An 8,751-nucleotide genomic window follows, 5' to 3' on the forward strand; every position below is an offset into this window, starting at 1 on the left:
AGTATCAGAAAAGCCTTTATAAAATTATTAATGAATAGTAAATTTGCCCGTTTGTAGTATCAGTTCATCCACCTAACATATGTAATAATTTTGGTTGGTTGTTCAAACACTCTTGTCCAGGTCAGGTAGCCTCCTGTCCTCCTGTCTCCAGAACCTTACATATCAGCTTCACAGTCACTATCTGTCTCCCCCCTGCCCCCTGCTCCTGCAGTCCTGTCAGGCATGTGGTCCAATAATAGCCTGACCAGGTAGCTCAGCCATGTGGAATTTGACATTGTGTCTCGGGGCATGTTGGGCCCCCCGTGGGAGAGTGTGAGTGGACGGGAGACAGCCAGTGTCAGGGTTTTCCAGAGTGAGATGCATAGTCTTAGATTAGTTTTAAGATATATGTTTCAACATTTCAATAATTATATGTAGCCTCATTCACAACAAATCTCAAAAGATTAGTGGCATGAACATAAAGTTATCTTTAACCAAATCCCCCGAGTACAATCATATATTGTTCTTAATACAAAAGACAACAAAATGCTAACAGATGAAATACTTGTTTGCTGGAAAATACTTTATTGCCTTTATCTCTTGAGGAGATTTGTTGATAAAAATAGAAAGTTAAGTAAAGTTAATTATAGTCAACCAACCCAGTAAAAATATTTCAACAATTTTAACACTTGAGTTCTTGAAGCTGTAATAGTTACATTTTCTACATTTTGGGAGATTTTCTGGCCAGTCTATCACACTTTGCACAATGGGGTCTATTGAACGTATCTGTCTTGCCCTTGTTTCCCAATTTTAGACTTTTAATAACATGTTTTGACTGTGATTTTTGTGATTTTGTGCCTGTAAAGTACTTTTAGTTTGCCCTTTAGGTTTAAAACAGCCTTTACAGTTTGCACCTTGCCTAAATACATAATTGTTTTTATAGTAATAGTATTAAGAAGAGAGTTGAAATATTGTCTTTTCATAACAATGTTTATGCATTAGTTGCAGCTTATTATTCGTATTTTCAATGTGCTTATGCTGGGGTAATTTGGGGCACTCAGTGTAAACATCTTTTAACGTCAATGAAGAGCTGGAACAAGTCAATGCACAACTTGAAGGTATTTAAAGGGAAGTGGATGGGTTTGACTGATTATATGAAGAACTGTATGCATATCATCTTTCTTTACCATCTCAAACACAGTCGCATCCATAATCAGATCTTTCTTTGTTTATCCCTCACAGCTGAACCTTTCCTTTCTAATAATCTCTGTATAATGACACACACATATATACCTTCTATCTAAGCAGTGGACCTACACCCAGATAAGCAGATAGTGCACATACTGTACATACATAAAGCACGGACATTACACTCTACATACTTCAGCCTCCTACACTTCTCCTCATTCGCCCTCCCATCTCTCTTCCTCTCTCCCCCAGGACCGGTGGCTGCAGAGGTGGGGGCAGAGTGATTCATGAGCAGGGTGGAAGGAATGCGTCTGAGCACCACATGTCTTTTCAGTTACATGCTTTCCACACACACACACACACACACACACACACATGCATTGGCGACAGGTGCGTTGATGCAGGAGAGTACGTGGCACTGAAGGAGACCCTTGTTATCATTGGCACCAGCCTCTCAGCTGTGCCCTGTCGCACCACTGGAGGTTGTGTGGTCACAGGCTGATATATGGCCTGCTGTATAGGAACAGACATGCTATCACATTCAGTGATTATAAAGTAACAGTGCTGCAGCGAGCTTAGACAAACTCTGTATCCTGTCAAAAGTGTCAAGCTGACCCCAATATGTCACCATATTTAGACTATTCGAGCTATTAATCGTCATAGACAGTGTGTTTGACATTCTTAAAGAGTCAGTTCATCATGATATCTAGACACATAGATAGTTTTTGTCATTTTGACCAGGATGTGCATAATCTCAGCTATCAAGGGACACTGTTTCTGCACTGTTTTTATTGCTGTTAGCACCACAAAACACGCAACCTGTTCACGGCAAGCTCTGGGGATTCTCCAAAATAACAAAGTCAGTGTTTCTAGAAAGAGATGTTGCTGTTGAATTAGTAAATTCTTGATTAATTGAATTAATTTACTGTTGTACCTGATAGGGTAGCAGCAAAAATCTCAGAGTTAAAAAAAATACAAAACCTGAGATTTAAAGTGTGTTACTGACCTTGGGAACAGCAACTGACAAAACAATCTCACCACAGCATTCATTTAGTGGCTTTTTCTGCAGCTTTCAATCATTTTGCAGGATCTTACTCAGCAAATGGAGTCAGCAGGTTTAAACCAACATGGATAAAAAGTCTGTCAAGTGCTTAAAAGAAAAGGAAATCTGGACATCTGCTGAGAAAGATCATGTGATGCAATCAAAAGCTCCAGAATATGTAGTTCTGCATGGCCACACACAACTAGACACAAGTGAAAATATTCTTTCTTGTAATTTTAGAGCCGACCCATTAAGCTCGAAGACATCACGAAGATTTGATACTTTGTAAATATTAATATTTTACTCATAGAGTTGACAGCTGTGACCTCATTTGGTAATAACAGAAACATATTACTGTCGTTGGGAAGAAAAAAACTGTGTAGCTCCAAAATGTCTGCAGGGAAAAAAGTGTTTTTTGCTTCATATCTACACATTTTATGTTTAAAGAAATCTAATTGGTTATGAAAAGGTTTAATAAACCCGGGAGTTCAAGAATTTTGGCAATCATTAAGCACCAGCTTCAACTGAAAAGAAACTAAACAATAAGAAATCATCAAAATGAGGCCATGAGGGGGTTAGACACTTCTGTCAGCGATGATATGAACCCAGTTCTGCTGACAAGTACCTAAACTATACATCAACATATGTGTGTGTATATTTCTCTGTCCGTCTTTCGTTCGTTGCTCTCCAGGGAGCTGAAGGTTTAACGGGTGGGAATGAGGAGAGGACAGCGACTGGCAAATGAGCCAATTTGTCAGAGACTCTGCGTCCTCTGAGAGCAGCTGTGTTAATAGACACATAAAAATGTTCAGACTTTAATTAATATCACCTGGAGACATATGAAGATAGTTTACATTCTGGTTCTGTGTGTGTAACACGTGAAAATAGGTCGGGTTGGAGCTTATTAGGACCTCTGTCCACCTCTGCTAATAGTTTCAGTTGTCGTGTACAGTGTGTGTGTGCGTGCTAGAAGGGTTGTGTGTGTACCCTCAAAGAGGCCCTGAAGACCTCTGTATCTGTGCCAGCATGAGTGTGTTTTTGTGTTTGGTCTCAGCACGTGCAAACATTTATGTGTAACCAGAGGAATGCAGCTGTGCCTCATTCGGAGGTCTGCCTTTCTGTCCATGTCAGAATGGTGTGTGTGTGTTTGTGTGTTTGTGATTTGATGGTTTTCAATGAGGATGGGTCTCAACTAACCTGACTGTGCCAGATGGTTTGTTACACAGATGGTTTTGTTTGTTAGGGTGCGATACATTGTATTGGTATTGGAAGAAAAAAACAACCTCTCACACGGAGGAGCGCAATGAAACGGTCATTTAAGTTGGAAACTCCAAGTTGGCAAGACCCATCTAGCTTGAATTTGCCAACATAAACACACCTGACATCACAGTAAAATGGCAAACAGTACAACAGTGAACAGTGAACAGAATGGTTTTAATTAATTTTTTTTACGATATGTAGTGTTTGTGTTGTAAAACGTGTTGTAATGGCCATTTCATTACCATTGTAATTTAGTTGATTTGTGTCTGAATGTCTTTGCAAGCATGTAGTACAAGCTTACGCCTACTCCTCTCGGTTCGCTGCAGGTGTCCATGTTTTCCCGAGCTTATGCATTTATATTAGAGGTCGGAAAATCTACTTTTGGAAACTATAGGAACCACAAGGAACCCAGCGTCCTGAGAGCGCAGTGTTCTAGAGACGTAGTAAGGTACTATGAGCTCTCTTAGATATGATGGTGCCTGACCATGAAGAGCTTTGTAAGTAAGGAGAAGAATTTTAAATTCTATTATAGATTTAATAGGTAGCCAATGCAAGGAAGCCAAAATGGGAGAGATGTGATCTCTGATCTTGGTTCCTGTCAGAACACGTGCAGCAGCATTCTGAATGAACTGCAAAGTCCTAAGAGACTTATTGGAGCAGCCTGATAACAAAGAGTTACAATAGTCCAGCCAAGAAGTAACAAATGCGTGGACTAGTTTTTCTGCATCCGCTTGAGAGACAATGCGTCTGATTTTAGCGATGTTAGGTAAGTGGAAGAATGCAGTCCTCGAAATTTGGTTTATGTGGACGTTAAAGGACAAATCCTGATCAAAGACAACTCCAAGATTCTTTACGGTGGAGATCACAATATCGAATCACACACACACACACACACACACACATATCTATCTATATCTATATCTATATCTATATATAGACATATATATATACTGTATATCACACACCTAATGTTAAACCATGCCTGTAGCTCATGCTGTAGCTGTCAGCAGTTCCTCATTGGATGCTGACTGGTCTGAAAAACTGTGGTTCGGACACAAGCTGGATTCTCTTGTGCTTGGAGTACAGCTGCTTTGCCAGTTTATGTTCCACTGAACCACGAGTTTCCTTAAAACGTCTCTGTGGGCTATACAACATAATTTGAGTGATATATAAAAATAACAGACTAGGTGGAGGTGAGTTTGTTATTTTCTATATCAGAACACTGCAACATGTATTACATGTATTATTGCAGGTATGCTCAGAGCACTAGCGCTTTAAATGTTCATCAGTTTTGTTTGTTCATAAACTGAAGTCGGGTCCATTTCACTAGTGACAGTTAACATTTAATGTAGATAAAGTTATGATTACGTCCAATGTCATAATTTTCCTTCTGCACTGATTTAGAGAGACACTACGGCATAGTTTGCAGTTTATGTGTTGTGAAAATGTCTGTTGTGTGTATTTAGCAAATGTAAGCACGCTAACACACAAATATTGAACACAGTAAACATGCATGCTAAACATCCTATGAGCATGTTTACATTAGTATTTAGCTCAAAGAACCGCTGTGCGTAACAAAAAATGACACCATTTCCTTGTTCTTCGCTCGCGACACTTCATGTCTCTCCTGCATTACCGTATTATAACATTAGAGTCAGTGGTACACATCTGTTTTTCTAGAAGATACATTCTTGACAGTCTGTGATAAACTGCTCCAGCAGGTTGTTTAACAACACACATTGCTTTCTCGATCTATAAAAACCTCAAAGACTAAAACCATCTGGATACATCTGATGAACAATAAATAAATGATTTGTAAGACCTGAACCAAAATCAAAAGCTTTTGTTATCAGTTATATTTAATTTTACTTTCCATCATTGTACAGGGACACTTGACCAAATAACACATCAGGGCATGAGATTGGGCTATGAGATGGAGATGGAGTTTGTGAAACATTTAAAACAATATTTTTTAGCCATGCACTAATATCTTGCAACAGTGTCTTGAGTACCATTTGACCACTTGGCATGTTGTGTATTAAATTCAGCATGTTAAAACTACAACCCCACTAGATTTGGAGACAGTTTGGGGTGTTCTGTAATATGATTTTAACAGATGCCTGGCAGCCAATCACATGTAGTTTTGGCTGTCAAATTCACACCACCCAGTGTTACACTCAAATCCATGTTGACTTCAGGGAAATGTATGGAAGGTTCTTTCTATCTGACAAAATAATCTGCCACATGTCTCTCAATTTCCTATGAAAGAACGAAAACAGATTCTGCAGTCTCATATGTGCTGGAGTTTCACAGTTGTTTTCTTTATCAGACCATTATTTCAAAATATTGAGTACTTTATAATAGACTCCATCAAAGGGGTCTTGCCTCTGGGAAAATTTCCCAGGATACTTACTGCACAGCTTCAAGTGCCGTGCAACATTAGGGACCAAACTCTGAGTCTATACATTCCTGGGCCTGTGTGCTGGTTGCTGTCTGCAGCTGCGGTGCTGTTGGCTGGTTGATGAATGAACCAATAGCGTCCTGGCTACGTGATGAATGGACCAATAGAGAATGATGAATAACAGTGGAGGGAGAAGTCAAGAAACGGATGGTCTCAGAGAGGCCTGAAACATGAATGTAGCAGCAAGATGTTAGAATTGAGGGATAGAGAGGGAGGGGGTGATAAAGAAAGACAGAAGTGACAGGTAGAGAGAGAGTGTGTGTGCAGTGATAAGCCAGGGAGGAAAAGGAGTGAGAGAGTGGGGAAGATGTGACAAAGTGTGAGCAAAGGGAGGAGAGCTGACAAAAGGAGGGGAGGATTTATGGGGAGGGAGAAGAGTGGACAGAACGAGTGGAAAGACTAAGAGTCCACAGACATGTTAGAGGCTCTGTGAGGCTGCCTCTAGAAGAGAGAGAAGCACCAAAGTGATTATAGTTTATCCTAAAAGAGACTGGAAGTCTGTGCCAAATGTCATGCCAATCCATTTACTGTAATGTGTTGAAATATGTCAGTTAAAACCACAAATGTCAACCTCATGGTGGTGCTAATGGAAAACTCAGGGGATCATCAAAGTCGGTAGTATTCACCCTCTGGGCGCTATGACTGTCTGTGCAAAATTTTATGGTAATGCATCTGATAGTTGTTAAGATATTTTAAGTGGTGGACCGACTGACGACCAGCATTGCCATCCTTAGATATGCTGCTAGCACGGCCAGTAATAAGGAAGAAAGGCAGAAAAAAAAAGTGATGATGGGATGATGGATTGAGCACATTACATATTGTGTTATTCAGGAAGTGTGTGTGTATACAAATCCATCTATTGTACGCCATAATACCACAAACATGCTACAAAGAATAGCCTGAGATAAAAGAGGACAATTTGCCTGGCAACCCTGCAAAACAGATTATTCCAAACAAGACTATTTTTTGTTCATCCAGGACCCAAAACCTCTAATTTTAAAAAAAAAACAAATGCAAGGCGGTGAATGTGAGATAACCCCATGAAAAACCTCTTTTGAATACATGTTGAAGGGAGATTAAATCCTCTGCTCTTTCTGGCATCAAAACGCAGGGCATATTTTCAGGTCCCTTGAAGATGTGTGCACAGGTTTTCATGCGTATCAAAACTGTCCCAACTCACTTCTTGCCGACAAGTCAGAACTGAGCCACAGGCGTAATATCCCCTGCCAACATGACTGTAATAGCTACAAGGGTGCAACTTCATGCCACCGAGAGCTCCATAACCCGTGGCAACTTGGCAGGCAACTTGTAAGGTAGTCATGCAGGTTGGGCTCAAAACAGACACTCCACAGCACTTCACAACAAAGGGAGACTGATTAAAGTTTGGGGGTGTCTGCACACCTGTTCATCTTCTGATATCAAAAAGAATATCTTGTTTCTGTTCACAGGCTGTACACTGCATATCCTTCAGAGCCTGTGAGAGTCATTAGGAGCAGTCGAGCACAGAGGAAACCAAATGGATTGTTCGTACATGTAGCCAAGTGATCTTCCCGGTGTTTGAAGTTAGTTGATGGAGAACATGCGGGTCAGTTTCCACCTACTCGAGTGAGTCTTACCTTCAAACAGAATATCAAAGTGTGCAAAGAGAAGACAGAGAAGAAGGAACGGGAAGAATGAGTAAGTGGCAAAAGGGTAAAGATGAGAAATTGGAGTGAAGAGTGAGAAATGTAAATGAAGTAGAAGTGAAAAAACACTCTGTGACAAGTAAAAGTCCGACATTCAGATCCTTACTTAAGTATCTAAGTATTATCAGAATAATATACTTCAAGTATCAGTAATACTCATGCAGAAAAATGGTACCTATCAGTGTTTTACTAGTATGTAAGACATTCTTTTGGATTAATATCACTTGTGCATTAATGTTAATGTTCCATTTTACTGCTGTCAATGTTTAACTATTTCATATACTGTATGTAACTACCTCATATACTTTATACATTTAGCTAGTTTAAAAAAACATGTTGTCAGTTTTTGGATTATGCATTTTCATCTCATCCAAGAGGGTTTTAAATAGCTCATTTAGCTATCCAAAATATAAAGAAGTAAAATACAAGTACTGTGAATTTGTACTTCAGGAATTACATTCCACCACTGTCCAGGCATCATTTCTTTGTAATGGATCGTCCGTATCAGTGCTCTGACATCTTCCTCTACACTAACTATATGCAGACCTGGGATCAGATCTAGACCATTAGTGGGGTAAAAAAAAGAAAAACAAAACACCTCTATTATCCAGCTTCTCTTTAAGGTTACCATGCTCCTGTCACTGTAATGAGATGAAAACAAACAGTAACTGTAGCTCTGTGAATGTACGTGTATGTATGTGTGTGTCCAGACATACCATATCCTTGTGTGTATCTGCAGTGCTCTTTTGTCTGGTATCAATGGCAGTCACTTAGAGAGCGTGAGTCAGTGTGTTTACTGTTTTCACAGATGGAGCTCTGACACTGTCTGGATAACTGAGATAAATGACTCGCACTTCGGCTCAGCAGATGGGAAAATCAACAGCCACACACACGCACACACGCACACATGCACACACACACATGCACACACAGATATAATGTATGTTAGAAATGAAGCACTTTATCAACTGATATATTTTTGCTCCTAATCACAGCAGAGCAGAAACCCACAGGAAAGAGTAGCTACTCATTAGTGGGGAAACGTCAGCTGCCGATTGGCTCAAGCCACTGATTTCAGCCAATATAGGGAGAGCTCATCTGTAATCAATTAACAGCTGCGGTTATTTTCAGGAGAT

Source organism: Larimichthys crocea, chromosome VI, assembly GCF_000972845.2.
Source record: "Larimichthys crocea isolate SSNF chromosome VI, L_crocea_2.0, whole genome shotgun sequence".
In the NCBI taxonomy this organism is placed as follows: Eukaryota; Metazoa; Chordata; class Actinopteri; family Sciaenidae; genus Larimichthys; species Larimichthys crocea.